The 23797-nt window shown below is 49.1% G+C and overlaps 67 non-coding genes across 67 annotated transcripts; all 67 read right to left on the bottom strand.

The window, feature by feature from the left end:
* Nucleotides 1–203: 203 nt before the first annotated feature.
* LOC147988911 (5S ribosomal RNA) lies at nucleotides 204–322 on the bottom strand. The gene has a single exon (XR_015614485.1). It is a non-coding gene; the product is annotated as a 5S ribosomal RNA (ribosomal RNA).
* A 209-nt stretch (nucleotides 323–531) lies between these two features.
* Nucleotides 532–650, bottom strand: LOC147988910 (5S ribosomal RNA). Its single transcript, XR_015614484.1, has one exon. It is a non-coding gene; the product is annotated as a 5S ribosomal RNA (ribosomal RNA).
* Nucleotides 651–859: 209 nt separating this feature from the next.
* On the bottom strand, nucleotides 860–978 carry LOC147988909 (5S ribosomal RNA). Its single transcript, XR_015614483.1, has one exon. It is a non-coding gene; the product is annotated as a 5S ribosomal RNA (ribosomal RNA).
* Nucleotides 979–1187: 209 nt separating this feature from the next.
* LOC147988908 (5S ribosomal RNA) lies at nucleotides 1188–1306 on the bottom strand. The gene has a single exon (XR_015614482.1). It is a non-coding gene; the product is annotated as a 5S ribosomal RNA (ribosomal RNA).
* A 208-nt stretch (nucleotides 1307–1514) lies between these two features.
* Nucleotides 1515–1633, bottom strand: LOC147988907 (5S ribosomal RNA). The gene has a single exon (XR_015614481.1). It is a non-coding gene; the product is annotated as a 5S ribosomal RNA (ribosomal RNA).
* A 209-nt stretch (nucleotides 1634–1842) lies between these two features.
* Nucleotides 1843–1961, bottom strand: LOC147988906 (5S ribosomal RNA). Its single transcript, XR_015614480.1, has one exon. It is a non-coding gene; the product is annotated as a 5S ribosomal RNA (ribosomal RNA).
* A 208-nt stretch (nucleotides 1962–2169) lies between these two features.
* LOC147988905 (5S ribosomal RNA) lies at nucleotides 2170–2288 on the bottom strand. The gene has a single exon (XR_015614477.1). It is a non-coding gene; the product is annotated as a 5S ribosomal RNA (ribosomal RNA).
* A 209-nt stretch (nucleotides 2289–2497) lies between these two features.
* On the bottom strand, nucleotides 2498–2616 carry LOC147988904 (5S ribosomal RNA). The gene has a single exon (XR_015614476.1). It is a non-coding gene; the product is annotated as a 5S ribosomal RNA (ribosomal RNA).
* A 209-nt stretch (nucleotides 2617–2825) lies between these two features.
* LOC147988903 (5S ribosomal RNA) lies at nucleotides 2826–2944 on the bottom strand. The gene has a single exon (XR_015614207.1). It is a non-coding gene; the product is annotated as a 5S ribosomal RNA (ribosomal RNA).
* Nucleotides 2945–3154: 210 nt separating this feature from the next.
* LOC147988902 (5S ribosomal RNA) lies at nucleotides 3155–3273 on the bottom strand. Its single transcript, XR_015614474.1, has one exon. It is a non-coding gene; the product is annotated as a 5S ribosomal RNA (ribosomal RNA).
* A 209-nt stretch (nucleotides 3274–3482) lies between these two features.
* Nucleotides 3483–3601, bottom strand: LOC147988901 (5S ribosomal RNA). Its single transcript, XR_015614206.1, has one exon. It is a non-coding gene; the product is annotated as a 5S ribosomal RNA (ribosomal RNA).
* Nucleotides 3602–3812: 211 nt separating this feature from the next.
* LOC147988900 (5S ribosomal RNA) lies at nucleotides 3813–3931 on the bottom strand. Its single transcript, XR_015614472.1, has one exon. It is a non-coding gene; the product is annotated as a 5S ribosomal RNA (ribosomal RNA).
* A 209-nt stretch (nucleotides 3932–4140) lies between these two features.
* LOC147988899 (5S ribosomal RNA) lies at nucleotides 4141–4259 on the bottom strand. Its single transcript, XR_015614470.1, has one exon. It is a non-coding gene; the product is annotated as a 5S ribosomal RNA (ribosomal RNA).
* A 209-nt stretch (nucleotides 4260–4468) lies between these two features.
* LOC147988898 (5S ribosomal RNA) lies at nucleotides 4469–4587 on the bottom strand. The gene has a single exon (XR_015614468.1). It is a non-coding gene; the product is annotated as a 5S ribosomal RNA (ribosomal RNA).
* Nucleotides 4588–4796: 209 nt separating this feature from the next.
* On the bottom strand, nucleotides 4797–4915 carry LOC147988897 (5S ribosomal RNA). Its single transcript, XR_015614466.1, has one exon. It is a non-coding gene; the product is annotated as a 5S ribosomal RNA (ribosomal RNA).
* A 209-nt stretch (nucleotides 4916–5124) lies between these two features.
* Nucleotides 5125–5243, bottom strand: LOC147988896 (5S ribosomal RNA). The gene has a single exon (XR_015614464.1). It is a non-coding gene; the product is annotated as a 5S ribosomal RNA (ribosomal RNA).
* Nucleotides 5244–5452: 209 nt separating this feature from the next.
* On the bottom strand, nucleotides 5453–5571 carry LOC147988895 (5S ribosomal RNA). Its single transcript, XR_015614463.1, has one exon. It is a non-coding gene; the product is annotated as a 5S ribosomal RNA (ribosomal RNA).
* A 209-nt stretch (nucleotides 5572–5780) lies between these two features.
* On the bottom strand, nucleotides 5781–5899 carry LOC147988894 (5S ribosomal RNA). Its single transcript, XR_015614461.1, has one exon. It is a non-coding gene; the product is annotated as a 5S ribosomal RNA (ribosomal RNA).
* A 209-nt stretch (nucleotides 5900–6108) lies between these two features.
* Nucleotides 6109–6227, bottom strand: LOC147988893 (5S ribosomal RNA). Its single transcript, XR_015614460.1, has one exon. It is a non-coding gene; the product is annotated as a 5S ribosomal RNA (ribosomal RNA).
* A 209-nt stretch (nucleotides 6228–6436) lies between these two features.
* LOC147988892 (5S ribosomal RNA) lies at nucleotides 6437–6555 on the bottom strand. The gene has a single exon (XR_015614242.1). It is a non-coding gene; the product is annotated as a 5S ribosomal RNA (ribosomal RNA).
* A 209-nt stretch (nucleotides 6556–6764) lies between these two features.
* Nucleotides 6765–6883, bottom strand: LOC147988891 (5S ribosomal RNA). Its single transcript, XR_015614459.1, has one exon. It is a non-coding gene; the product is annotated as a 5S ribosomal RNA (ribosomal RNA).
* A 209-nt stretch (nucleotides 6884–7092) lies between these two features.
* Nucleotides 7093–7211, bottom strand: LOC147988890 (5S ribosomal RNA). The gene has a single exon (XR_015614458.1). It is a non-coding gene; the product is annotated as a 5S ribosomal RNA (ribosomal RNA).
* Nucleotides 7212–7420: 209 nt separating this feature from the next.
* On the bottom strand, nucleotides 7421–7539 carry LOC147988889 (5S ribosomal RNA). Its single transcript, XR_015614457.1, has one exon. It is a non-coding gene; the product is annotated as a 5S ribosomal RNA (ribosomal RNA).
* A 209-nt stretch (nucleotides 7540–7748) lies between these two features.
* LOC147988888 (5S ribosomal RNA) lies at nucleotides 7749–7867 on the bottom strand. The gene has a single exon (XR_015614455.1). It is a non-coding gene; the product is annotated as a 5S ribosomal RNA (ribosomal RNA).
* A 209-nt stretch (nucleotides 7868–8076) lies between these two features.
* Nucleotides 8077–8195, bottom strand: LOC147988887 (5S ribosomal RNA). Its single transcript, XR_015614453.1, has one exon. It is a non-coding gene; the product is annotated as a 5S ribosomal RNA (ribosomal RNA).
* A 209-nt stretch (nucleotides 8196–8404) lies between these two features.
* LOC147988886 (5S ribosomal RNA) lies at nucleotides 8405–8523 on the bottom strand. The gene has a single exon (XR_015614448.1). It is a non-coding gene; the product is annotated as a 5S ribosomal RNA (ribosomal RNA).
* A 209-nt stretch (nucleotides 8524–8732) lies between these two features.
* On the bottom strand, nucleotides 8733–8851 carry LOC147988885 (5S ribosomal RNA). Its single transcript, XR_015614446.1, has one exon. It is a non-coding gene; the product is annotated as a 5S ribosomal RNA (ribosomal RNA).
* Nucleotides 8852–9060: 209 nt separating this feature from the next.
* Nucleotides 9061–9179, bottom strand: LOC147988884 (5S ribosomal RNA). The gene has a single exon (XR_015614444.1). It is a non-coding gene; the product is annotated as a 5S ribosomal RNA (ribosomal RNA).
* A 209-nt stretch (nucleotides 9180–9388) lies between these two features.
* LOC147988883 (5S ribosomal RNA) lies at nucleotides 9389–9507 on the bottom strand. The gene has a single exon (XR_015614441.1). It is a non-coding gene; the product is annotated as a 5S ribosomal RNA (ribosomal RNA).
* Nucleotides 9508–9716: 209 nt separating this feature from the next.
* LOC147988882 (5S ribosomal RNA) lies at nucleotides 9717–9835 on the bottom strand. Its single transcript, XR_015614440.1, has one exon. It is a non-coding gene; the product is annotated as a 5S ribosomal RNA (ribosomal RNA).
* A 209-nt stretch (nucleotides 9836–10044) lies between these two features.
* On the bottom strand, nucleotides 10045–10163 carry LOC147988881 (5S ribosomal RNA). Its single transcript, XR_015614439.1, has one exon. It is a non-coding gene; the product is annotated as a 5S ribosomal RNA (ribosomal RNA).
* Nucleotides 10164–10372: 209 nt separating this feature from the next.
* On the bottom strand, nucleotides 10373–10491 carry LOC147988880 (5S ribosomal RNA). Its single transcript, XR_015614438.1, has one exon. It is a non-coding gene; the product is annotated as a 5S ribosomal RNA (ribosomal RNA).
* A 209-nt stretch (nucleotides 10492–10700) lies between these two features.
* On the bottom strand, nucleotides 10701–10819 carry LOC147988879 (5S ribosomal RNA). The gene has a single exon (XR_015614437.1). It is a non-coding gene; the product is annotated as a 5S ribosomal RNA (ribosomal RNA).
* Nucleotides 10820–11028: 209 nt separating this feature from the next.
* On the bottom strand, nucleotides 11029–11147 carry LOC147988878 (5S ribosomal RNA). Its single transcript, XR_015614436.1, has one exon. It is a non-coding gene; the product is annotated as a 5S ribosomal RNA (ribosomal RNA).
* Nucleotides 11148–11356: 209 nt separating this feature from the next.
* On the bottom strand, nucleotides 11357–11475 carry LOC147988877 (5S ribosomal RNA). Its single transcript, XR_015614435.1, has one exon. It is a non-coding gene; the product is annotated as a 5S ribosomal RNA (ribosomal RNA).
* A 209-nt stretch (nucleotides 11476–11684) lies between these two features.
* Nucleotides 11685–11803, bottom strand: LOC147988876 (5S ribosomal RNA). Its single transcript, XR_015614434.1, has one exon. It is a non-coding gene; the product is annotated as a 5S ribosomal RNA (ribosomal RNA).
* Nucleotides 11804–12012: 209 nt separating this feature from the next.
* Nucleotides 12013–12131, bottom strand: LOC147988875 (5S ribosomal RNA). Its single transcript, XR_015614430.1, has one exon. It is a non-coding gene; the product is annotated as a 5S ribosomal RNA (ribosomal RNA).
* A 209-nt stretch (nucleotides 12132–12340) lies between these two features.
* LOC147988874 (5S ribosomal RNA) lies at nucleotides 12341–12459 on the bottom strand. The gene has a single exon (XR_015614419.1). It is a non-coding gene; the product is annotated as a 5S ribosomal RNA (ribosomal RNA).
* Nucleotides 12460–12668: 209 nt separating this feature from the next.
* On the bottom strand, nucleotides 12669–12787 carry LOC147988873 (5S ribosomal RNA). The gene has a single exon (XR_015614408.1). It is a non-coding gene; the product is annotated as a 5S ribosomal RNA (ribosomal RNA).
* Nucleotides 12788–12996: 209 nt separating this feature from the next.
* LOC147988872 (5S ribosomal RNA) lies at nucleotides 12997–13115 on the bottom strand. Its single transcript, XR_015614397.1, has one exon. It is a non-coding gene; the product is annotated as a 5S ribosomal RNA (ribosomal RNA).
* A 209-nt stretch (nucleotides 13116–13324) lies between these two features.
* Nucleotides 13325–13443, bottom strand: LOC147988871 (5S ribosomal RNA). Its single transcript, XR_015614386.1, has one exon. It is a non-coding gene; the product is annotated as a 5S ribosomal RNA (ribosomal RNA).
* Nucleotides 13444–13652: 209 nt separating this feature from the next.
* On the bottom strand, nucleotides 13653–13771 carry LOC147988870 (5S ribosomal RNA). The gene has a single exon (XR_015614375.1). It is a non-coding gene; the product is annotated as a 5S ribosomal RNA (ribosomal RNA).
* A 209-nt stretch (nucleotides 13772–13980) lies between these two features.
* On the bottom strand, nucleotides 13981–14099 carry LOC147988869 (5S ribosomal RNA). The gene has a single exon (XR_015614364.1). It is a non-coding gene; the product is annotated as a 5S ribosomal RNA (ribosomal RNA).
* A 209-nt stretch (nucleotides 14100–14308) lies between these two features.
* Nucleotides 14309–14427, bottom strand: LOC147988868 (5S ribosomal RNA). The gene has a single exon (XR_015614353.1). It is a non-coding gene; the product is annotated as a 5S ribosomal RNA (ribosomal RNA).
* A 209-nt stretch (nucleotides 14428–14636) lies between these two features.
* LOC147988867 (5S ribosomal RNA) lies at nucleotides 14637–14755 on the bottom strand. The gene has a single exon (XR_015614342.1). It is a non-coding gene; the product is annotated as a 5S ribosomal RNA (ribosomal RNA).
* A 209-nt stretch (nucleotides 14756–14964) lies between these two features.
* On the bottom strand, nucleotides 14965–15083 carry LOC147988866 (5S ribosomal RNA). The gene has a single exon (XR_015614331.1). It is a non-coding gene; the product is annotated as a 5S ribosomal RNA (ribosomal RNA).
* Nucleotides 15084–15292: 209 nt separating this feature from the next.
* Nucleotides 15293–15411, bottom strand: LOC147988865 (5S ribosomal RNA). Its single transcript, XR_015614320.1, has one exon. It is a non-coding gene; the product is annotated as a 5S ribosomal RNA (ribosomal RNA).
* A 209-nt stretch (nucleotides 15412–15620) lies between these two features.
* Nucleotides 15621–15739, bottom strand: LOC147988864 (5S ribosomal RNA). Its single transcript, XR_015614309.1, has one exon. It is a non-coding gene; the product is annotated as a 5S ribosomal RNA (ribosomal RNA).
* Nucleotides 15740–15948: 209 nt separating this feature from the next.
* LOC147988863 (5S ribosomal RNA) lies at nucleotides 15949–16067 on the bottom strand. Its single transcript, XR_015614298.1, has one exon. It is a non-coding gene; the product is annotated as a 5S ribosomal RNA (ribosomal RNA).
* A 209-nt stretch (nucleotides 16068–16276) lies between these two features.
* Nucleotides 16277–16395, bottom strand: LOC147988862 (5S ribosomal RNA). The gene has a single exon (XR_015614287.1). It is a non-coding gene; the product is annotated as a 5S ribosomal RNA (ribosomal RNA).
* Nucleotides 16396–16604: 209 nt separating this feature from the next.
* Nucleotides 16605–16723, bottom strand: LOC147988861 (5S ribosomal RNA). The gene has a single exon (XR_015614276.1). It is a non-coding gene; the product is annotated as a 5S ribosomal RNA (ribosomal RNA).
* A 209-nt stretch (nucleotides 16724–16932) lies between these two features.
* On the bottom strand, nucleotides 16933–17051 carry LOC147988860 (5S ribosomal RNA). The gene has a single exon (XR_015614265.1). It is a non-coding gene; the product is annotated as a 5S ribosomal RNA (ribosomal RNA).
* Nucleotides 17052–17260: 209 nt separating this feature from the next.
* Nucleotides 17261–17379, bottom strand: LOC147988859 (5S ribosomal RNA). The gene has a single exon (XR_015614254.1). It is a non-coding gene; the product is annotated as a 5S ribosomal RNA (ribosomal RNA).
* Nucleotides 17380–17588: 209 nt separating this feature from the next.
* LOC147988858 (5S ribosomal RNA) lies at nucleotides 17589–17707 on the bottom strand. The gene has a single exon (XR_015614243.1). It is a non-coding gene; the product is annotated as a 5S ribosomal RNA (ribosomal RNA).
* Nucleotides 17708–17916: 209 nt separating this feature from the next.
* On the bottom strand, nucleotides 17917–18035 carry LOC147988857 (5S ribosomal RNA). Its single transcript, XR_015614232.1, has one exon. It is a non-coding gene; the product is annotated as a 5S ribosomal RNA (ribosomal RNA).
* A 209-nt stretch (nucleotides 18036–18244) lies between these two features.
* Nucleotides 18245–18363, bottom strand: LOC147988856 (5S ribosomal RNA). Its single transcript, XR_015614221.1, has one exon. It is a non-coding gene; the product is annotated as a 5S ribosomal RNA (ribosomal RNA).
* A 209-nt stretch (nucleotides 18364–18572) lies between these two features.
* Nucleotides 18573–18691, bottom strand: LOC147988855 (5S ribosomal RNA). The gene has a single exon (XR_015614210.1). It is a non-coding gene; the product is annotated as a 5S ribosomal RNA (ribosomal RNA).
* Nucleotides 18692–18900: 209 nt separating this feature from the next.
* Nucleotides 18901–19019, bottom strand: LOC147988854 (5S ribosomal RNA). The gene has a single exon (XR_015614199.1). It is a non-coding gene; the product is annotated as a 5S ribosomal RNA (ribosomal RNA).
* A 209-nt stretch (nucleotides 19020–19228) lies between these two features.
* Nucleotides 19229–19347, bottom strand: LOC147988853 (5S ribosomal RNA). The gene has a single exon (XR_015614188.1). It is a non-coding gene; the product is annotated as a 5S ribosomal RNA (ribosomal RNA).
* Nucleotides 19348–19556: 209 nt separating this feature from the next.
* On the bottom strand, nucleotides 19557–19675 carry LOC147988852 (5S ribosomal RNA). The gene has a single exon (XR_015614177.1). It is a non-coding gene; the product is annotated as a 5S ribosomal RNA (ribosomal RNA).
* Nucleotides 19676–19884: 209 nt separating this feature from the next.
* Nucleotides 19885–20003, bottom strand: LOC147988851 (5S ribosomal RNA). The gene has a single exon (XR_015614166.1). It is a non-coding gene; the product is annotated as a 5S ribosomal RNA (ribosomal RNA).
* Nucleotides 20004–20212: 209 nt separating this feature from the next.
* Nucleotides 20213–20331, bottom strand: LOC147988850 (5S ribosomal RNA). The gene has a single exon (XR_015614154.1). It is a non-coding gene; the product is annotated as a 5S ribosomal RNA (ribosomal RNA).
* A 209-nt stretch (nucleotides 20332–20540) lies between these two features.
* LOC147988849 (5S ribosomal RNA) lies at nucleotides 20541–20659 on the bottom strand. Its single transcript, XR_015614143.1, has one exon. It is a non-coding gene; the product is annotated as a 5S ribosomal RNA (ribosomal RNA).
* Nucleotides 20660–20868: 209 nt separating this feature from the next.
* LOC147988848 (5S ribosomal RNA) lies at nucleotides 20869–20987 on the bottom strand. The gene has a single exon (XR_015614130.1). It is a non-coding gene; the product is annotated as a 5S ribosomal RNA (ribosomal RNA).
* A 209-nt stretch (nucleotides 20988–21196) lies between these two features.
* On the bottom strand, nucleotides 21197–21315 carry LOC147988847 (5S ribosomal RNA). The gene has a single exon (XR_015614119.1). It is a non-coding gene; the product is annotated as a 5S ribosomal RNA (ribosomal RNA).
* A 209-nt stretch (nucleotides 21316–21524) lies between these two features.
* Nucleotides 21525–21643, bottom strand: LOC147988846 (5S ribosomal RNA). The gene has a single exon (XR_015614108.1). It is a non-coding gene; the product is annotated as a 5S ribosomal RNA (ribosomal RNA).
* Nucleotides 21644–21852: 209 nt separating this feature from the next.
* Nucleotides 21853–21971, bottom strand: LOC147988845 (5S ribosomal RNA). Its single transcript, XR_015614097.1, has one exon. It is a non-coding gene; the product is annotated as a 5S ribosomal RNA (ribosomal RNA).
* Nucleotides 21972–23797: the final 1826 nt, after the last annotated feature.

Below are 23797 nucleotides of genomic sequence, written 5' to 3'. Positions count from 1 at the left end.
TTACCCCCGTCTTCGTCCCTTATGCTTGCCCCTCCCAGCTCCACTACAAAGACGATCGTACTTTGCTTTCCCCGCCGCTACACGCGTGAATAATGACCAACGAGCTAAAACTTACCGCAAACGTGCAAAATAATAAAACGTGGTAAATATATGTCGCGGCCGTGAGCTTTCTTTTGCACGCCGCGCAAAAAAATTTTAAAAAGGGAATGCAACACGAGGACTTCCCAGGAGGTCACCCATCCTAGTACTACTCTCGCCCAAGCACGCTTAACTTCGGAGTTCTGATGGGATCCGGTGCTTTAGTGCTGGTATGATCGCATCCGACATGTTACCCCCGTCTTCGTCCCTTATGCTTGCCCCTCCCAGCTCCACTACAAAGACGATCGTACTTTGCTTTCCCCGCCGCTACACGCGTGAATAATGACCAACGAGCTAAAACTTACCGCAAACGTGCAAAATAATAAAACGTGGTAAATATATGTCGCGGCCGTGAGCTTTCTTTTGCACGCCGCGCAAAAAAATTTTAAAAAGGGAATGCAACACGAGGACTTCCCAGGAGGTCACCCATCCTAGTACTACTCTCGCCCAAGCACGCTTAACTTCGGAGTTCTGATGGGATCCGGTGCTTTAGTGCTGGTATGATCGCATCCGACATGTTACCCCCGTCTTCGTCCCTTATGCTTGCCCCTCCCAGCTCCACTACAAAGACGATCGTACTTTGCTTTCCCCGCCGCTACACGCGTGAATAATGACCAACGAGCTAAAACTTACCGCAAACGTGCAAAATAATAAAACGTGGTAAATATATGTCGCGGCCGTGAGCTTTCTTTTGCACGCCGCGCAAAAAAATTTTAAAAAGGGAATGCAACACGAGGACTTCCCAGGAGGTCACCCATCCTAGTACTACTCTCGCCCAAGCACGCTTAACTTCGGAGTTCTGATGGGATCCGGTGCTTTAGTGCTGGTATGATCGCATCCGACATGTTACCCCCGTCTTCGTCCCTTATGCTTGCCCCTCCCAGCTCCACTACAAAGACGATCGTACTTTGCTTTCCCCGCCGCTACACGCGTGAATAATGACCAACGAGCTAAAACTTACCGCAAACGTGCAAAATAATAAAACGTGGTAAATATATGTCGCGGCCGTGAGCTTTCTTTTGCACGCCGCGCAAAAAAATTTTAAAAAGGGAATGCAACACGAGGACTTCCCAGGAGGTCACCCATCCTAGTACTACTCTCGCCCAAGCACGCTTAACTTCGGAGTTCTGATGGGATCCGGTGCTTTAGTGCTGGTATGATCGCATCCGACATGTTACCCCCGTCTTCGTCCCTTATGCTTGCCCCTCCCAGCTCCACTACAAAGACGATCGTACTTTGCTTTCCCCGCCGCTACACGCGTGAATAATGACCAACGAGCTAAAACTTACCGCAAACGTGCAAAATAATAAAACGTGGTAAATATATGTCGCGGCCGTGAGCTTCTTTTGCACGCCGCGCAAAAAAATTTTAAAAAGGGAATGCAACACGAGGACTTCCCAGGAGGTCACCCATCCTAGTACTACTCTCGCCCAAGCACGCTTAACTTCGGAGTTCTGATGGGATCCGGTGCTTTAGTGCTGGTATGATCGCATCCGACATGTTACCCCCGTCTTCGTCCCTTATGCTTGCCCCTCCCAGCTCCACTACAAAGACGATCGTACTTTGCTTTCCCCGCCGCTACACGCGTGAATAATGACCAACGAGCTAAAACTTACCGCAAACGTGCAAAATAATAAAACGTGGTAAATATATGTCGCGGCCGTGAGCTTTCTTTTGCACGCCGCGCAAAAAAATTTTAAAAAGGGAATGCAACACGAGGACTTCCCAGGAGGTCACCCATCCTAGTACTACTCTCGCCCAAGCACGCTTAACTTCGGAGTTCTGATGGGATCCGGTGCTTTAGTGCTGGTATGATCGCATCCGACATGTTACCCCCGTCTTCGTCCCTTATGCTTGCCCCTCCCAGCTCCACTACAAAGACGATCGTACTTTGCTTTCCCCGCCGCTACACGCGTGAATAATGACCAACGAGCTAAAACTTACCGCAAACGTGCAAAATAATAAAACGTGGTAAATATATGTCGCGGCCGTGAGCTTTCTTTTGCACGCCGCGCAAAAAATTAAAAAAAGGGAATGCAACACGAGGACTTCCCAGGAGGTCACCCATCCTAGTACTACTCTCGCCCAAGCACGCTTAACTTCGGAGTTCTGATGGGATCCGGTGCTTTAGTGCTGGTATGATCGCATCCGACATGTTACCCCCGTCTTCGTCCCTTATGCTTGCCCCTCCCAGCTCCACTACAAAGACGATCGTACTTTGCTTTCCCCGCCGCTACACGCGTGAATAATGACCAACGAGCTAAAACTTACCGCAAACGTGCAAAATAATAAAACGTGGTAAATATATGTCGCGGCCGTGAGCTTTCTTTTGCACGCCGCGCAAAAAAATTTTAAAAAGGGAATGCAACACGAGGACTTCCCAGGAGGTCACCCATCCTAGTACTACTCTCGCCCAAGCACGCTTAACTTCGGAGTTCTGATGGGATCCGGTGCTTTAGTGCTGGTATGATCGCATCCGACATGTTACCCCCGTCTTCGTCCCTTATGCTTGCCCCTCCCAGCTCCACTACAAAGACGATCGTACTTTGCTTTCCCCGCCGCTACACGCGTGAATAATGACCAACGAGCTAAAACTTACCGCAAACGTGCAAAATAATAAAACGTGGTAAATATATGTCGCGGCCGTGAGCTTTCTTTTGCACGCCACGCAAAAAAATTTTAAAAAGGGAATGCAACACGAGGACTTCCCAGGAGGTCACCCATCCTAGTACTACTCTCGCCCAAGCACGCTTAACTTCGGAGTTCTGATGGGATCCGGTGCTTTAGTGCTGGTATGATCGCATCTTATGCTTGCCCCTCCCGCTTCGTCCCTTATGCTTGCCCCTCCCAGCTCCACTACAAAGACGATCGTACTTTGCTTTCCCCGCCGCTACACGCGTGAATAATGACCAACGAGCTAAAACTTACCGCAAACGTGCAAAATAATAAAACGTGGTAAATATATGTCGCGGCCGTGAGCTTTCTTTTGCACGCCGCGCAAAAAAATTTTAAAAAGGGAATGCAACACGAGGACTTCCCAGGAGGTCACCCATCCTAGTACTACTCTCGCCCAAGCACGCTTAACTTCGGAGTTCTGATGGGATCCGGTGCTTTAGTGCTGGTATGATCGCATCCGACATGTTACCCCCGTCTTCGTCCCTTATGCTTGCCCCTCCCAGCTCCACTACAAAGACGATCGTACTTTGCTTTCCCCGCCGCTACACGCGTGAATAATGACCAACGAGCTAAAACTTACCGCAAACGTGCAAAATAATAAAACGTGGTAAATATATGTCGCGGCCGTGAGCTTTCTTTTGCACGCCGCGCAAAAAAATTTTAAAAAGGGAATGCAACACGAGGACTTCCCAGGAGGTCACCCATCCTAGTACTACTCTCGCCCAAGCACGCTTAACTTCGGAGTTCTGATGGGATCCGGTGCTTTAGTGCTGGTATGATCGCATCTTATGCTTGCCCCTCCCAGCTTCGTCCCTTATGCTTGCCCCTCCCAGCTCCACTACAAAGACGATCGTACTTTGCTTTCCCCGCCGCTACACGCGTGAATAATGACCAACGAGCTAAAACTTACCGCAAACGTGCAAAATAATAAAACGTGGTAAATATATGTCGCGGCCGTGAGCTTTCTTTTGCACGCCGCGCAAAAAAATTTTAAAAAGGGAATGCAACACGAGGACTTCCCAGGAGGTCACCCATCCTAGTACTACTCTCGCCCAAGCACGCTTAACTTCGGAGTTCTGATGGGATCCGGTGCTTTAGTGCTGGTATGATCGCATCCGACATGTTACCCCCGTCTTCGTCCCTTATGCTTGCCCCTCCCAGCTCCACTACAAAGACGATCGTACTTTGCTTTCCCCGCCGCTACACGCGTGAATAATGACCAACGAGCTAAAACTTACCGCAAACGTGCAAAATAATAAAACGTGGTAAATATATGTCGCGGCCGTGAGCTTTCTTTTGCACGCCGCGCAAAAAAATTTTAAAAAGGGAATGCAACACGAGGACTTCCCAGGAGGTCACCCATCCTAGTACTACTCTCGCCCAAGCACGCTTAACTTCGGAGTTCTGATGGGATCCGGTGCTTTAGTGCTGGTATGATCGCATCCGACATGTTACCCCCGTCTTCGTCCCTTATGCTTGCCCCTCCCAGCTCCACTACAAAGACGATCGTACTTTGCTTTCCCCGCCGCTACACGCGTGAATAATGACCAACGAGCTAAAACTTACCGCAAACGTGCAAAATAATAAAACGTGGTAAATATATGTCGCGGCCGTGAGCTTTCTTTTGCACGCCGCGCAAAAAAATTTTAAAAAGGGAATGCAACACGAGGACTTCCCAGGAGGTCACCCATCCTAGTACTACTCTCGCCCAAGCACGCTTAACTTCGGAGTTCTGATGGGATCCGGTGCTTTAGTGCTGGTATGATCGCATCCGACATGTTACCCCCGTCTTCGTCCCTTATGCTTGCCCCTCCCAGCTCCACTACAAAGACGATCGTACTTTGCTTTCCCCGCCGCTACACGCGTGAATAATGACCAACGAGCTAAAACTTACCGCAAACGTGCAAAATAATAAAACGTGGTAAATATATGTCGCGGCCGTGAGCTTTCTTTTGCACGCCGCGCAAAAAAATTTTAAAAAGGGAATGCAACACGAGGACTTCCCAGGAGGTCACCCATCCTAGTACTACTCTCGCCCAAGCACGCTTAACTTCGGAGTTCTGATGGGATCCGGTGCTTTAGTGCTGGTATGATCGCATCCGACATGTTACCCCCGTCTTCGTCCCTTATGCTTGCCCCTCCCAGCTCCACTACAAAGACGATCGTACTTTGCTTTCCCCGCCGCTACACGCGTGAATAATGACCAACGAGCTAAAACTTACCGCAAACGTGCAAAATAATAAAACGTGGTAAATATATGTCGCGGCCGTGAGCTTTCTTTTGCACGCCGCGCAAAAAAATTTTAAAAAGGGAATGCAACACGAGGACTTCCCAGGAGGTCACCCATCCTAGTACTACTCTCGCCCAAGCACGCTTAACTTCGGAGTTCTGATGGGATCCGGTGCTTTAGTGCTGGTATGATCGCATCCGACATGTTACCCCCGTCTTCGTCCCTTATGCTTGCCCCTCCCAGCTCCACTACAAAGACGATCGTACTTTGCTTTCCCCGCCGCTACACGCGTGAATAATGACCAACGAGCTAAAACTTACCGCAAACGTGCAAAATAATAAAACGTGGTAAATATATGTCGCGGCCGTGAGCTTTCTTTTGCACGCCGCGCAAAAAAATTTTAAAAAGGGAATGCAACACGAGGACTTCCCAGGAGGTCACCCATCCTAGTACTACTCTCGCCCAAGCACGCTTAACTTCGGAGTTCTGATGGGATCCGGTGCTTTAGTGCTGGTATGATCGCATCCGACATGTTACCCCCGTCTTCGTCCCTTATGCTTGCCCCTCCCAGCTCCACTACAAAGACGATCGTACTTTGCTTTCCCCGCCGCTACACGCGTGAATAATGACCAACGAGCTAAAACTTACCGCAAACGTGCAAAATAATAAAACGTGGTAAATATATGTCGCGGCCGTGAGCTTTCTTTTGCACGCCGCGCAAAAAAATTTTAAAAAGGGAATGCAACACGAGGACTTCCCAGGAGGTCACCCATCCTAGTACTACTCTCGCCCAAGCACGCTTAACTTCGGAGTTCTGATGGGATCCGGTGCTTTAGTGCTGGTATGATCGCATCCGACATGTTACCCCCGTCTTCGTCCCTTATGCTTGCCCCTCCCAGCTCCACTACAAAGACGATCGTACTTTGCTTTCCCCGCCGCTACACGCGTGAATAATGACCAACGAGCTAAAACTTACCGCAAACGTGCAAAATAATAAAACGTGGTAAATATATGTCGCGGCCGTGAGCTTTCTTTTGCACGCCGCGCAAAAAAATTTTAAAAAGGGAATGCAACACGAGGACTTCCCAGGAGGTCACCCATCCTAGTACTACTCTCGCCCAAGCACGCTTAACTTCGGAGTTCTGATGGGATCCGGTGCTTTAGTGCTGGTATGATCGCATCCGACATGTTACCCCCGTCTTCGTCCCTTATGCTTGCCCCTCCCAGCTCCACTACAAAGACGATCGTACTTTGCTTTCCCCGCCGCTACACGCGTGAATAATGACCAACGAGCTAAAACTTACCGCAAACGTGCAAAATAATAAAACGTGGTAAATATATGTCGCGGCCGTGAGCTTTCTTTTGCACGCCGCGCAAAAAAATTTTAAAAAGGGAATGCAACACGAGGACTTCCCAGGAGGTCACCCATCCTAGTACTACTCTCGCCCAAGCACGCTTAACTTCGGAGTTCTGATGGGATCTGGTGCTTTAGTGCTGGTATGATCGCATCCGACATGTTACCCCCGTCTTCGTCCCTTATGCTTGCCCCTCCCAGCTCCACTACAAAGACGATCGTACTTTGCTTTCCCCGCCGCTACACGCGTGAATAATGACCAACGAGCTAAAACTTACCGCAAACGTGCAAAATAATAAAACGTGGTAAATATATGTCGCGGCCGTGAGCTTTCTTTTGCACGCCGCGCAAAAAAATTTTAAAAAGGGAATGCAACACGAGGACTTCCCAGGAGGTCACCCATCCTAGTACTACTCTCGCCCAAGCACGCTTAACTTCGGAGTTCTGATGGGATCCGGTGCTTTAGTGCTGGTATGATCGCATCCGACATGTTACCCCCGTCTTCGTCCCTTATGCTTGCCCCTCCCAGCTCCACTACAAAGACGATCGTACTTTGCTTTCCCCGCCGCTACACGCGTGAATAATGACCAACGAGCTAAAACTTACCGCAAACGTGCAAAATAATAAAACGTGGTAAATATATGTCGCGGCCGTGAGCTTTCTTTTGCACGCCGCGCAAAAAAATTTTAAAAAGGGAATGCAACACGAGGACTTCCCAGGAGGTCACCCATCCTAGTACTACTCTCGCCCAAGCACGCTTAACTTCGGAGTTCTGATGGGATCCGGTGCTTTAGTGCTGGTATGATCGCATCCGACATGTTACCCCCGTCTTCGTCCCTTATGCTTGCCCCTCCCAGCTCCACTACAAAGACGATCGTACTTTGCTTTCCCCGCCGCTACACGCGTGAATAATGACCAACGAGCTAAAACTTACCGCAAACGTGCAAAATAATAAAACGTGGTAAATATATGTCGCGGCCGTGAGCTTTCTTTTGCACGCCGCGCAAAAAAATTTTAAAAAGGGAATGCAACACGAGGACTTCCCAGGAGGTCACCCATCCTAGTACTACTCTCGCCCAAGCACGCTTAACTTCGGAGTTCTGATGGGATCCGGTGCTTTAGTGCTGGTATGATCGCATCCGACATGTTACCCCCGTCTTCGTCCCTTATGCTTGCCCCTCCCAGCTCCACTACAAAGACGATCGTACTTTGCTTTCCCCGCCGCTACACGCGTGAATAATGACCAACGAGCTAAAACTTACCGCAAACGTGCAAAATAATAAAACGTGGTAAATATATGTCGCGGCCGTGAGCTTTCTTTTGCACGCCGCGCAAAAAAATTTTAAAAAGGGAATGCAACACGAGGACTTCCCAGGAGGTCACCCATCCTAGTACTACTCTCGCCCAAGCACGCTTAACTTCGGAGTTCTGATGGGATCCGGTGCTTTAGTGCTGGTATGATCGCATCCGACATGTTACCCCCGTCTTCGTCCCTTATGCTTGCCCCTCCCAGCTCCACTACAAAGACGATCGTACTTTGCTTTCCCCGCCGCTACACGCGTGAATAATGACCAACGAGCTAAAACTTACCGCAAACGTGCAAAATAATAAAACGTGGTAAATATATGTCGCGGCCGTGAGCTTTCTTTTGCACGCCGCGCAAAAAAATTTTAAAAAGGGAATGCAACACGAGGACTTCCCAGGAGGTCACCCATCCTAGTACTACTCTCGCCCAAGCACGCTTAACTTCGGAGTTCTGATGGGATCCGGTGCTTTAGTGCTGGTATGATCGCATCCGACATGTTACCCCCGTCTTCGTCCCTTATGCTTGCCCCTCCCAGCTCCACTACAAAGACGATCGTACTTTGCTTTCCCCGCCGCTACACGCGTGAATAATGACCAACGAGCTAAAACTTACCGCAAACGTGCAAAATAATAAAACGTGGTAAATATATGTCGCGGCCGTGAGCTTTCTTTTGCACGCCGCGCAAAAAAATTTTAAAAAGGGAATGCAACACGAGGACTTCCCAGGAGGTCACCCATCCTAGTACTACTCTCGCCCAAGCACGCTTAACTTCGGAGTTCTGATGGGATCCGGTGCTTTAGTGCTGGTATGATCGCATCCGACATGTTACCCCCGTCTTCGTCCCTTATGCTTGCCCCTCCCAGCTCCACTACAAAGACGATCGTACTTTGCTTTCCCCGCCGCTACACGCGTGAATAATGACCAACGAGCTAAAACTTACCGCAAACGTGCAAAATAATAAAACGTGGTAAATATATGTCGCGGCCGTGAGCTTTCTTTTGCACGCCGCGCAAAAAAATTTTAAAAAGGGAATGCAACACGAGGACTTCCCAGGAGGTCACCCATCCTAGTACTACTCTCGCCCAAGCACGCTTAACTTCGGAGTTCTGATGGGATCCGGTGCTTTAGTGCTGGTATGATCGCATCCGACATGTTACCCCCGTCTTCGTCCCTTATGCTTGCCCCTCCCAGCTCCACTACAAAGACGATCGTACTTTGCTTTCCCCGCCGCTACACGCGTGAATAATGACCAACGAGCTAAAACTTACCGCAAACGTGCAAAATAATAAAACGTGGTAAATATATGTCGCGGCCGTGAGCTTTCTTTTGCACGCCGCGCAAAAAAATTTTAAAAAGGGAATGCAACACGAGGACTTCCCAGGAGGTCACCCATCCTAGTACTACTCTCGCCCAAGCACGCTTAACTTCGGAGTTCTGATGGGATCCGGTGCTTTAGTGCTGGTATGATCGCATCCGACATGTTACCCCCGTCTTCGTCCCTTATGCTTGCCCCTCCCAGCTCCACTACAAAGACGATCGTACTTTGCTTTCCCCGCCGCTACACGCGTGAATAATGACCAACGAGCTAAAACTTACCGCAAACGTGCAAAATAATAAAACGTGGTAAATATATGTCGCGGCCGTGAGCTTTCTTTTGCACGCCGCGCAAAAAAATTTTAAAAAGGGAATGCAACACGAGGACTTCCCAGGAGGTCACCCATCCTAGTACTACTCTCGCCCAAGCACGCTTAACTTCGGAGTTCTGATGGGATCCGGTGCTTTAGTGCTGGTATGATCGCATCCGACATGTTACCCCCGTCTTCGTCCCTTATGCTTGCCCCTCCCAGCTCCACTACAAAGACGATCGTACTTTGCTTTCCCCGCCGCTACACGCGTGAATAATGACCAACGAGCTAAAACTTACCGCAAACGTGCAAAATAATAAAACGTGGTAAATATATGTCGCGGCCGTGAGCTTTCTTTTGCACGCCGCGCAAAAAAATTTTAAAAAGGGAATGCAACACGAGGACTTCCCAGGAGGTCACCCATCCTAGTACTACTCTCGCCCAAGCACGCTTAACTTCGGAGTTCTGATGGGATCCGGTGCTTTAGTGCTGGTATGATCGCATCCGACATGTTACCCCCGTCTTCGTCCCTTATGCTTGCCCCTCCCAGCTCCACTACAAAGACGATCGTACTTTGCTTTCCCCGCCGCTACACGCGTGAATAATGACCAACGAGCTAAAACTTACCGCAAACGTGCAAAATAATAAAACGTGGTAAATATATGTCGCGGCCGTGAGCTTTCTTTTGCACGCCGCGCAAAAAAATTTTAAAAAGGGAATGCAACACGAGGACTTCCCAGGAGGTCACCCATCCTAGTACTACTCTCGCCCAAGCACGCTTAACTTCGGAGTTCTGATGGGATCCGGTGCTTTAGTGCTGGTATGATCGCATCCGACATGTTACCCCCGTCTTCGTCCCTTATGCTTGCCCCTCCCAGCTCCACTACAAAGACGATCGTACTTTGCTTTCCCCGCCGCTACACGCGTGAATAATGACCAACGAGCTAAAACTTACCGCAAACGTGCAAAATAATAAAACGTGGTAAATATATGTCGCGGCCGTGAGCTTTCTTTTGCACGCCGCGCAAAAAAATTTTAAAAAGGGAATGCAACACGAGGACTTCCCAGGAGGTCACCCATCCTAGTACTACTCTCGCCCAAGCACGCTTAACTTCGGAGTTCTGATGGGATCCGGTGCTTTAGTGCTGGTATGATCGCATCCGACATGTTACCCCCGTCTTCGTCCCTTATGCTTGCCCCTCCCAGCTCCACTACAAAGACGATCGTACTTTGCTTTCCCCGCCGCTACACGCGTGAATAATGACCAACGAGCTAAAACTTACCGCAAACGTGCAAAATAATAAAACGTGGTAAATATATGTCGCGGCCGTGAGCTTTCTTTTGCACGCCGCGCAAAAAAATTTTAAAAAGGGAATGCAACACGAGGACTTCCCAGGAGGTCACCCATCCTAGTACTACTCTCGCCCAAGCACGCTTAACTTCGGAGTTCTGATGGGATCCGGTGCTTTAGTGCTGGTATGATCGCATCCGACATGTTACCCCCGTCTTCGTCCCTTATGCTTGCCCCTCCCAGCTCCACTACAAAGACGATCGTACTTTGCTTTCCCCGCCGCTACACGCGTGAATAATGACCAACGAGCTAAAACTTACCGCAAACGTGCAAAATAATAAAACGTGGTAAATATATGTCGCGGCCGTGAGCTTTCTTTTGCACGCCGCGCAAAAAAATTTTAAAAAGGGAATGCAACACGAGGACTTCCCAGGAGGTCACCCATCCTAGTACTACTCTCGCCCAAGCACGCTTAACTTCGGAGTTCTGATGGGATCCGGTGCTTTAGTGCTGGTATGATCGCATCCGACATGTTACCCCCGTCTTCGTCCCTTATGCTTGCCCCTCCCAGCTCCACTACAAAGACGATCGTACTTTGCTTTCCCCGCCGCTACACGCGTGAATAATGACCAACGAGCTAAAACTTACCGCAAACGTGCAAAATAATAAAACGTGGTAAATATATGTCGCGGCCGTGAGCTTTCTTTTGCACGCCGCGCAAAAAAATTTTAAAAAGGGAATGCAACACGAGGACTTCCCAGGAGGTCACCCATCCTAGTACTACTCTCGCCCAAGCACGCTTAACTTCGGAGTTCTGATGGGATCCGGTGCTTTAGTGCTGGTATGATCGCATCCGACATGTTACCCCCGTCTTCGTCCCTTATGCTTGCCCCTCCCAGCTCCACTACAAAGACGATCGTACTTTGCTTTCCCCGCCGCTACACGCGTGAATAATGACCAACGAGCTAAAACTTACCGCAAACGTGCAAAATAATAAAACGTGGTAAATATATGTCGCGGCCGTGAGCTTTCTTTTGCACGCCGCGCAAAAAAATTTTAAAAAGGGAATGCAACACGAGGACTTCCCAGGAGGTCACCCATCCTAGTACTACTCTCGCCCAAGCACGCTTAACTTCGGAGTTCTGATGGGATCCGGTGCTTTAGTGCTGGTATGATCGCATCCGACATGTTACCCCCGTCTTCGTCCCTTATGCTTGCCCCTCCCAGCTCCACTACAAAGACGATCGTACTTTGCTTTCCCCGCCGCTACACGCGTGAATAATGACCAACGAGCTAAAACTTACCGCAAACGTGCAAAATAATAAAACGTGGTAAATATATGTCGCGGCCGTGAGCTTTCTTTTGCACGCCGCGCAAAAAAATTTTAAAAAGGGAATGCAACACGAGGACTTCCCAGGAGGTCACCCATCCTAGTACTACTCTCGCCCAAGCACGCTTAACTTCGGAGTTCTGATGGGATCCGGTGCTTTAGTGCTGGTATGATCGCATCCGACATGTTACCCCCGTCTTCGTCCCTTATGCTTGCCCCTCCCAGCTCCACTACAAAGACGATCGTACTTTGCTTTCCCCGCCGCTACACGCGTGAATAATGACCAACGAGCTAAAACTTACCGCAAACGTGCAAAATAATAAAACGTGGTAAATATATGTCGCGGCCGTGAGCTTTCTTTTGCACGCCGCGCAAAAAAATTTTAAAAAGGGAATGCAACACGAGGACTTCCCAGGAGGTCACCCATCCTAGTACTACTCTCGCCCAAGCACGCTTAACTTCGGAGTTCTGATGGGATCCGGTGCTTTAGTGCTGGTATGATCGCATCCGACATGTTACCCCCGTCTTCGTCCCTTATGCTTGCCCCTCCCAGCTCCACTACAAAGACGATCGTACTTTGCTTTCCCCGCCGCTACACGCGTGAATAATGACCAACGAGCTAAAACTTACCGCAAACGTGCAAAATAATAAAACGTGGTAAATATATGTCGCGGCCGTGAGCTTTCTTTTGCACGCCGCGCAAAAAAATTTTAAAAAGGGAATGCAACACGAGGACTTCCCAGGAGGTCACCCATCCTAGTACTACTCTCGCCCAAGCACGCTTAACTTCGGAGTTCTGATGGGATCCGGTGCTTTAGTGCTGGTATGATCGCATCCGACATGTTACCCCCGTCTTCGTCCCTTATGCTTGCCCCTCCCAGCTCCACTACAAAGACGATCGTACTTTGCTTTCCCCGCCGCTACACGCGTGAATAATGACCAACGAGCTAAAACTTACCGCAAACGTGCAAAATAATAAAACGTGGTAAATATATGTCGCGGCCGTGAGCTTTCTTTTGCACGCCGCGCAAAAAAATTTTAAAAAGGGAATGCAACACGAGGACTTCCCAGGAGGTCACCCATCCTAGTACTACTCTCGCCCAAGCACGCTTAACTTCGGAGTTCTGATGGGATCCGGTGCTTTAGTGCTGGTATGATCGCATCCGACATGTTACCCCCGTCTTCGTCCCTTATGCTTGCCCCTCCCAGCTCCACTACAAAGACGATCGTACTTTGCTTTCCCCGCCGCTACACGCGTGAATAATGACCAACGAGCTAAAACTTACCGCAAACGTGCAAAATAATAAAACGTGGTAAATATATGTCGCGGCCGTGAGCTTTCTTTTGCACGCCGCGCAAAAAAATTTTAAAAAGGGAATGCAACACGAGGACTTCCCAGGAGGTCACCCATCCTAGTACTACTCTCGCCCAAGCACGCTTAACTTCGGAGTTCTGATGGGATCCGGTGCTTTAGTGCTGGTATGATCGCATCCGACATGTTACCCCCGTCTTCGTCCCTTATGCTTGCCCCTCCCAGCTCCACTACAAAGACGATCGTACTTTGCTTTCCCCGCCGCTACACGCGTGAATAATGACCAACGAGCTAAAACTTACCGCAAACGTGCAAAATAATAAAACGTGGTAAATATATGTCGCGGCCGTGAGCTTTCTTTTGCACGCCGCGCAAAAAAATTTTAAAAAGGGAATGCAACACGAGGACTTCCCAGGAGGTCACCCATCCTAGTACTACTCTCGCCCAAGCACGCTTAACTTCGGAGTTCTGATGGGATCCGGTGCTTTAGTGCTGGTATGATCGCATCCGACATGTTACCCCCGTCTTCGTCCCTTATGCTTGCCCCTCCCAGCTCCACTACAAAGACGATCGTACTTTGCTTTCCCCGCCGCTACACGCGTGAATAATGACCAACGAGCTAAAACTTACCGCAAACGTGCAAAATAATAAAACGTGGTAAATATATGTCGCGGCCGTGAGCTTTCTTTTGCACGCCGCGCAAAAAAATTTTAAAAAGGGAATGCAACACGAGGACTTCCCAGGAGGTCACCCATCCTAGTACTACTCTCGCCCAAGCACGCTTAACTTCGGAGTTCTGATGGGATCCGGTGCTTTAGTGCTGGTATGATCGCATCCGACATGTTACCCCCGTCTTCGTCCCTTATGCTTGCCCCTCCCAGCTCCACTACAAAGACGATCGTACTTTGCTTTCCCCGCCGCTACACGCGTGAATAATGACCAACGAGCTAAAACTTACCGCAAACGTGCAAAATAATAAAACGTGGTAAATATATGTCGCGGCCGTGAGCTTTCTTTTGCACGCCGCGCAAAAAAATTTTAAAAAGGGAATGCAACACGAGGACTTCCCAGGAGGTCACCCATCCTAGTACTACTCTCGCCCAAGCACGCTTAACTTCGGAGTTCTGATGGGATCCGGTGCTTTAGTGCTGGTATGATCGCATCCGACATGTTACCCCCGTCTTCGTCCCTTATGCTTGCCCCTCCCAGCTCCACTACAAAGACGATCGTACTTTGCTTTCCCCGCCGCTACACGCGTGAATAATGACCAACGAGCTAAAACTTACCGCAAACGTGCAAAATAATAAAACGTGGTAAATATATGTCGCGGCCGTGAGCTTTCTTTTGCACGCCGCGCAAAAAAATTTTAAAAAGGGAATGCAACACGAGGACTTCCCAGGAGGTCACCCATCCTAGTACTACTCTCGCCCAAGCACGCTTAACTTCGGAGTTCTGATGGGATCCGGTGCTTTAGTGCTGGTATGATCGCATCCGACATGTTACCCCCGTCTTCGTCCCTTATGCTTGCCCCTCCCAGCTCCACTACAAAGACGATCGTACTTTGCTTTCCCCGCCGCTACACGCGTGAATAATGACCAACGAGCTAAAACTTACCGCAAACGTGCAAAATAATAAAACGTGGTAAATATATGTCGCGGCCGTGAGCTTTCTTTTGCACGCCGCGCAAAAAAATTTTAAAAAGGGAATGCAACACGAGGACTTCCCAGGAGGTCACCCATCCTAGTACTACTCTCGCCCAAGCACGCTTAACTTCGGAGTTCTGATGGGATCCGGTGCTTTAGTGCTGGTATGATCGCATCCGACATGTTACCCCCGTCTTCGTCCCTTATGCTTGCCCCTCCCAGCTCCACTACAAAGACGATCGTACTTTGCTTTCCCCGCCGCTACACGCGTGAATAATGACCAACGAGCTAAAACTTACCGCAAACGTGCAAAATAATAAAACGTGGTAAATATATGTCGCGGCCGTGAGCTTTCTTTTGCACGCCGCGCAAAAAAATTTTAAAAAGGGAATGCAACACGAGGACTTCCCAGGAGGTCACCCATCCTAGTACTACTCTCGCCCAAGCACGCTTAACTTCGGAGTTCTGATGGGATCCGGTGCTTTAGTGCTGGTATGATCGCATCCGACATGTTACCCCCGTCTTCGTCCCTTATGCTTGCCCCTCCCAGCTCCACTACAAAGACGATCGTACTTTGCTTTCCCCGCCGCTACACGCGTGAATAATGACCAACGAGCTAAAACTTACCGCAAACGTGCAAAATAATAAAACGTGGTAAATATATGTCGCGGCCGTGAGCTTTCTTTTGCACGCCGCGCAAAAAAATTTTAAAAAGGGAATGCAACACGAGGACTTCCCAGGAGGTCACCCATCCTAGTACTACTCTCGCCCAAGCACGCTTAACTTCGGAGTTCTGATGGGATCCGGTGCTTTAGTGCTGGTATGATCGCATCCGACATGTTACCCCCGTCTTCGTCCCTTATGCTTGCCCCTCCCAGCTCCACTACAAAGACGATCGTACTTTGCTTTCCCCGCCGCTACACGCGTGAATAATGACCAACGAGCTAAAACTTACCGCAAACGTGCAAAATAATAAAACGTGGTAAATATATGTCGCGGCCGTGAGCTTTCTTTTGCACGCCGCGCAAAAAAATTTTAAAAAGGGAATGCAACACGAGGACTTCCCAGGAGGTCACCCATCCTAGTACTACTCTCGCCCAAGCACGCTTAACTTCGGAGTTCTGATGGGATCCGGTGCTTTAGTGCTGGTATGATCGCATCCGACATGTTACCCCCGTCTTCGTCCCTTATGCTTGCCCCTCCCAGCTCCACTACAAAGACGATCGTACTTTGCTTTCCCCGCCGCTACACGCGTGAATAATGACCAACGAGCTAAAACTTACCGCAAACGTGCAAAATAATAAAACGTGGTAAATATATGTCGCGGCCGTGAGCTTTCTTTTGCACGCCGCGCAAAAAAATTTTAAAAAGGGAATGCAACACGAGGACTTCCCAGGAGGTCACCCATCCTAGTACTACTCTCGCCCAAGCACGCTTAACTTCGGAGTTCTGATGGGATCCGGTGCTTTAGTGCTGGTATGATCGCATCCGACATGTTACCCCCGTCTTCGTCCCTTATGCTTGCCCCTCCCAGCTCCACTACAAAGACGATCGTACTTTGCTTTCCCCGCCGCTACACGCGTGAATAATGACCAACGAGCTAAAACTTACCGCAAACGTGCAAAATAATAAAACGTGGTAAATATATGTCGCGGCCGTGAGCTTTCTTTTGCACGCCGCGCAAAAAAATTTTAAAAAGGGAATGCAACACGAGGACTTCCCAGGAGGTCACCCATCCTAGTACTACTCTCGCCCAAGCACGCTTAACTTCGGAGTTCTGATGGGATCCGGTGCTTTAGTGCTGGTATGATCGCATCCGACATGTTACCCCCGTCTTCGTCCCTTATGCTTGCCCCTCCCAGCTCCACTACAAAGACGATCGTACTTTGCTTTCCCCGCCGCTACACGCGTGAATAATGACCAACGAGCTAAAACTTACCGCAAACGTGCAAAATAATAAAACGTGGTAAATATATGTCGCGGCCGTGAGCTTTCTTTTGCACGCCGCGCAAAAAAATTTTAAAAAGGGAATGCAACACGAGGACTTCCCAGGAGGTCACCCATCCTAGTACTACTCTCGCCCAAGCACGCTTAACTTCGGAGTTCTGATGGGATCCGGTGCTTTAGTGCTGGTATGATCGCATCCGACATGTTACCCCCGTCTTCGTCCCTTATGCTTGCCCCTCCCAGCTCCACTACAAAGACGATCGTACTTTGCTTTCCCCGCCGCTACACGCGTGAATAATGACCAACGAGCTAAAACTTACCGCAAACGTGCAAAATAATAAAACGTGGTAAATATATGTCGCGGCCGTGAGCTTTCTTTTGCACGCCGCGCAAAAAAATTTTAAAAAGGGAATGCAACACGAGGACTTCCCAGGAGGTCACCCATCCTAGTACTACTCTCGCCCAAGCACGCTTAACTTCGGAGTTCTGATGGGATCCGGTGCTTTAGTGCTGGTATGATCGCATCCGACATGTTACCCCCGTCTTCGTCCCTTATGCTTGCCCCTCCCAGCTCCACTACAAAGACGATCGTACTTTGCTTTCCCCGCCGCTACACGCGTGAATAATGACCAACGAGCTAAAACTTACCGCAAACGTGCAAAATAATAAAACGTGGTAAATATATGTCGCGGCCGTGAGCTTTCTTTTGCACGCCGCGCAAAAAAATTTTAAAAAGGGAATGCAACACGAGGACTTCCCAGGAGGTCACCCATCCTAGTACTACTCTCGCCCAAGCACGCTTAACTTCGGAGTTCTGATGGGATCCGGTGCTTTAGTGCTGGTATGATCGCATCCGACATGTTACCCCCGTCTTCGTCCCTTATGCTTGCCCCTCCCAGCTCCACTACAAAGACGATCGTACTTTGCTTTCCCCGCCGCTACACGCGTGAATAATGACCAACGAGCTAAAACTTACCGCAAACGTGCAAAATAATAAAACGTGGTAAATATATGTCGCGGCCGTGAGCTTTCTTTTGCACGCCGCGCAAAAAAATTTTAAAAAGGGAATGCAACACGAGGACTTCCCAGGAGGTCACCCATCCTAGTACTACTCTCGCCCAAGCACGCTTAACTTCGGAGTTCTGATGGGATCCGGTGCTTTAGTGCTGGTATGATCGCATCCGACATGTTACCCCCGTCTTCGTCCCTTATGCTTGCCCCTCCCAGCTCCACTACAAAGACGATCGTACTTTGCTTTCCCCGCCGCTACACGCGTGAATAATGACCAACGAGCTAAAACTTACCGCAAACGTGCAAAATAATAAAACGTGGTAAATATATGTCGCGGCCGTGAGCTTTCTTTTGCACGCCGCGCAAAAAAATTTTAAAAAGGGAATGCAACACGAGGACTTCCCAGGAGGTCACCCATCCTAGTACTACTCTCGCCCAAGCACGCTTAACTTCGGAGTTCTGATGGGATCCGGTGCTTTAGTGCTGGTATGATCGCATCCGACATGTTACCCCCGTCTTCGTCCCTTATGCTTGCCCCTCCCAGCTCCACTACAAAGACGATCGTACTTTGCTTTCCCCGCCGCTACACGCGTGAATAATGACCAACGAGCTAAAACTTACCGCAAACGTGCAAAATAATAAAACGTGGTAAATATATGTCGCGGCCGTGAGCTTTCTTTTGCACGCCGCGCAAAAAAATTTTAAAAAGGGAATGCAACACGAGGACTTCCCAGGAGGTCACCCATCCTAGTACTACTCTCGCCCAAGCACGCTTAACTTCGGAGTTCTGATGGGATCCGGTGCTTTAGTGCTGGTATGATCGCATCCGACATGTTACCCCCGTCTTCGTCCCTTATGCTTGCCCCTCCCAGCTCCACTACAAAGACGATCGTACTTTGCTTTCCCCGCCGCTACACGCGTGAATAATGACCAACGAGCTAAAACTTACCGCAAACGTGCAAAATAATAAAACGTGGTAAATATATGTCGCGGCCGTGAGCTTTCTTTTGCACGCCGCGCAAAAAAATTTTAAAAAGGGAATGCAACACGAGGACTTCCCAGGAGGTCACCCATCCTAGTACTACTCTCGCCCAAGCACGCTTAACTTCGGAGTTCTGATGGGATCCGGTGCTTTAGTGCTGGTATGATCGCATCCGACATGTTACCCCCGTCTTCGTCCCTTATGCTTGCCCCTCCCAGCTCCACTACAAAGACGATCGTACTTTGCTTTCCCCGCCGCTACACGCGTGAATAATGACCAACGAGCTAAAACTTACCGCAAACGTGCAAAATAATAAAACGTGGTAAATATATGTCGCGGCCGTGAGCTTTCTTTTGCACGCCGCGCAAAAAAATTTTAAAAAGGGAATGCAACACGAGGACTTCCCAGGAGGTCACCCATCCTAGTACTACTCTCGCCCAAGCACGCTTAACTTCGGAGTTCTGATGGGATCCGGTGCTTTAGTGCTGGTATGATCGCATCCGACATGTTACCCCCGTCTTCGTCCCTTATGCTTGCCCCTCCCAGCTCCACTACAAAGACGATCGTACTTTGCTTTCCCCGCCGCTACACGCGTGAATAATGACCAACGAGCTAAAACTTACCGCAAACGTGCAAAATAATAAAACGTGGTAAATATATGTCGCGGCCGTGAGCTTTCTTTTGCACGCCGCGCAAAAAAATTTTAAAAAGGGAATGCAACACGAGGACTTCCCAGGAGGTCACCCATCCTAGTACTACTCTCGCCCAAGCACGCTTAACTTCGGAGTTCTGATGGGATCCGGTGCTTTAGTGCTGGTATGATCGCATCCGACATGTTACCCCCGTCTTCGTCCCTTATGCTTGCCCCTCCCAGCTCCACTACAAAGACGATCGTACTTTGCTTTCCCCGCCGCTACACGCGTGAATAATGACCAACGAGCTAAAACTTACCGCAAACGTGCAAAATAATAAAACGTGGTAAATATATGTCGCGGCCGTGAGCTTTCTTTTGCACGCCGCGCAAAAAAATTTTAAAAAGGGAATGCAACACGAGGACTTCCCAGGAGGTCACCCATCCTAGTACTACTCTCGCCCAAGCACGCTTAACTTCGGAGTTCTGATGGGATCCGGTGCTTTAGTGCTGGTATGATCGCATCCGACATGTTACCCCCGTCTTCGTCCCTTATGCTTGCCCCTCCCAGCTCCACTACAAAGACGATCGTACTTTGCTTTCCCCGCCGCTACACGCGTGAATAATGACCAACGAGCTAAAACTTACCGCAAACGTGCAAAATAATAAAACGTGGTAAATATATGTCGCGGCCGTGAGCTTTCTTTTGCACGCCGCGCAAAAAAATTTTAAAAAGGGAATGCAACACGAGGACTTCCCAGGAGGTCACCCATCCTAGTACTACTCTCGCCCAAGCACGCTTAACTTCGGAGTTCTGATGGGATCCGGTGCTTTAGTGCTGGTATGATCGCATCCGACATGTTACCCCCGTCTTCGTCCCTTATGCTTGCCCCTCCCAGCTCCACTACAAAGACGATCGTACTTTGCTTTCCCCGCCGCTACACGCGTGAATAATGACCAACGAGCTAAAACTTACCGCAAACGTGCAAAATAATAAAACGTGGTAAATATATGTCGCGGCCGTGAGCTTTCTTTTGCACGCCGCGCAAAAAAATTTTAAAAAGGGAATGCAACACGAGGACTTCCCAGGAGGTCACCCATCCTAGTACTACTCTCGCCCAAGCACGCTTAACTTCGGAGTTCTGATGGGATCCGGTGCTTTAGTGCTGGTATGATCGCATCCGACATGTTACCCCCGTCTTCGTCCCTTATGCTTGCCCCTCCCAGCTCCACTACAAAGACGATCGTACTTTGCTTTCCCCGCCGCTACACGCGTGAATAATGACCAACGAGCTAAAACTTACCGCAAACGTGCAAAATAATAAAACGTGGTAAATATATGTCGCGGCCGTGAGCTTTCTTTTGCACGCCGCGCAAAAAATTTTTAAAAAGGGAATGCAACACGAGGACTTCCCAGGAGGTCACCCATCCTAGTACTACTCTCGCCCAAGCACGCTTAACTTCGGAGTTCTGATGGGATCCGGTGCTTTAGTGCTGGTATGATCGCATCCGACATGTTACCCCCGTCTTCGTCCCTTATGCTTGCCCCTCCCAGCTCCACTACAAAGACGATCGTACTTTGCTTTCCCCGCCGCTACACGCGTGAATAATGACCAACGAGCTAAAACTTACCGCAAACGTGCAAAATAATAAAACGTGGTAAATATATGTCGCGGCCGTGAGCTTTCTTTTGCACGCCGCGCAAAAAAATTTTAAAAAGGGAATGCAACACGAGGACTTCCCAGGAGGTCACCCATCCTAGTACTACTCTCGCCCAAGCACGCTTAACTTCGGAGTTCTGATGGGATCCGGTGCTTTAGTGCTGGTATGATCGCATCCGACATGTTACCCCCGTCTTCGTCCCTTATGCTTGCCCCTCCCAGCTCCACTACAAAGACGATCGTACTTTGCTTTCCCCGCCGCTACACGCGTGAATAATGACCAACGAGCTAAAACTTACCGCAAACGTGCAAAATAATAAAACGTGGTAAATATATGTCGCGGCCGTGAGCTTTCTTTTGCACGCCGCGCAAAAAAATTTTAAAAAGGGAATGCAACACGAGGACTTCCCAGGAGGTCACCCATCCTAGTACTACTCTCGCCCAAGCACGCTTAACTTCGGAGTTCTGATGGGATCCGGTGCTTTAGTGCTGGTATGATCGCATCCGACATGTTACCCCCGTCTTCGTCCCTTATGCTTGCCCCTCCCAGCTCCACTACAAAGACGATCGTACTTTGCTTTCCCCGCCGCTACACGCGTGAATAATGACCAACGAGCTAAAACTTACCGCAAACGTGCAAAATAATAAAACGTGGTAAATATATGTCGCGGCCGTGAGCTTTCTTTTGCACGCCGCGCAAAAAAATTTTAAAAAGGGAATGCAACACGAGGACTTCCCAGGAGGTCACCCATCCTAGTACTACTCTCGCCCAAGCACGCTTAACTTCGGAGTTCTGATGGGATCCGGTGCTTTAGTGCTGGTATGATCGCATCCGACATGTTACCCCCGTCTTCGTCCCTTATGCTTGCCCCTCCCAGCTCCACTACAAAGACGATCGTACTTTGCTTTCCCCGCCGCTACACGCGTGAATAATGACCAACGAGCTAAAACTTATTATATACATGGACCAAACCTGAACTCCTACCATCTTTGCCACTATTCCACCGTTACAATCCTTGCCACTTAGTATATATAAAATATAAAAAGGGCACATGAAAATATATTACTTACTCTACGAGTTTGCCACACATAATTCTTTTGCAGTATTACTGTCTTTGCCACTTTTTCACCATTGCCACATATTAAAATATAGTACTTACTCCACCACCTTTTTACTATTCCGGCCATTGCCACTTTTCCATCACTGGCTAATACCAACTATGACTTAATCTGCCAATTCACTATGCTTACCACTTTCCCACCCTTGCTAGTTCATGTATATTCCACCTCTTATCACTATTACAATCATTCCCACTTTCCCACATATCCCAATTTTCCACCATTGGCAAACGTTGGCTACTACGTACTCAACTTATTTCTCCCTTTTAGCACGCTTCCCACTATACCAAGGCATTCTTACTCTGCAACTCTACCCCTCTTAGCACACTTACCATTTTACCCCTGGTGGCACATACTATCTATGACACTATACTACTTACTCTGACACTTCTTCGCGCTTACTACTTTCCCACACTTGCCAATTTACCGCTAGTTACTTTGCCACTTCACCATGCTTACCACTTTCCCATGGTTACTATGCTTACCACTCTCCCATGCTTACTAGCACAATATATTTCCTGCCTGTTAATGACATGTTTGCATATAACCCATTTACAGCATGCTAAATCACGGCCTCTTATGACATTTCCGAAATCGCCCCAACAATGTCATTTGGGCCGTCTAATATAATTCTAGCCCATTGTAAGTTTTGGCCCATGTATGACTCTTGATGTCTTTCGTCCCATATGTATCCCTTTCTAACTCTGGGCCATTTAATGGCCCGAGGTGAAACTGGCCCATAATGAAAACAACTTACACGCGCTGTTCCAGCAATACGTGCTGCCATCTGCTTTGTCGATCACGTAGATGATGCCATTGTGTTCAATAGCATCACAGAAGTGTGTATCAGCTTTGACGATCCACTGCGAGCTGAGTTGTCTCCAGCTAAAAAAGGCACCTACGTAAAGATATGCGAGTCCGCGGTCGAACAAGGCAATTAGCTTGAACTCTGCGTAATACTCATGTCGTGTGGGCACTTGGCAGATTACAATCTTCTGCAAAATAAGGTCCGTCCAACTGACGTGGTAATCTAGATAACTTGGACCGCGATGGTATAACCCTATATAATCCGACGGAGGAAGGATAATCTCATGGGAGGTCTGGAAGTTCACGAGCACCAACTTTTTCCCGTTTTCTCTAACGGCAACCATCCAGTGGGACTTCATGCCGACCCAGTACATACCTGCCACGAAGTTTCAGGCGATGGTGATCAGATCGAAGTCCAGTGAAATGATGTATGGCGACCCACTACATACATGCAAAGAAGTTTCGGCTAATGGAGGTCACATTGAAGTCGAGGGGCATCATGTACGCCTCCGTATCATGGTGAGAAAATCTCGCAAGACCAGATAGCAGCTGTCGGTGTCAAAACCGGCGGATCTCGGGTAGGGGGTCCCGAACTGTGCGGGATCTCGGGCTGCACATATCGCGAGGCGGTTTTCCTGACACGTCTCGTCAAAGCAGAGATCGTGTCCCCCTTCTTATGGGATTCTCATCAATACAGACGTGGGTAACCCAATCGTGCCTGTTGGTATGACTCC

This window comes from Triticum urartu, chromosome 1A, assembly GCF_056163025.1.
Source record: "Triticum urartu cultivar PI428250 chromosome 1A, HENAU_Tu73, whole genome shotgun sequence".
Lineage (NCBI taxonomy): Eukaryota > Viridiplantae > Streptophyta > Magnoliopsida > Poales > Poaceae > Triticum > Triticum urartu.
The sequence above is the reverse complement of the archived record's forward strand: the minus strand, read 5'-3'. Positions and strand labels throughout refer to the sequence as shown.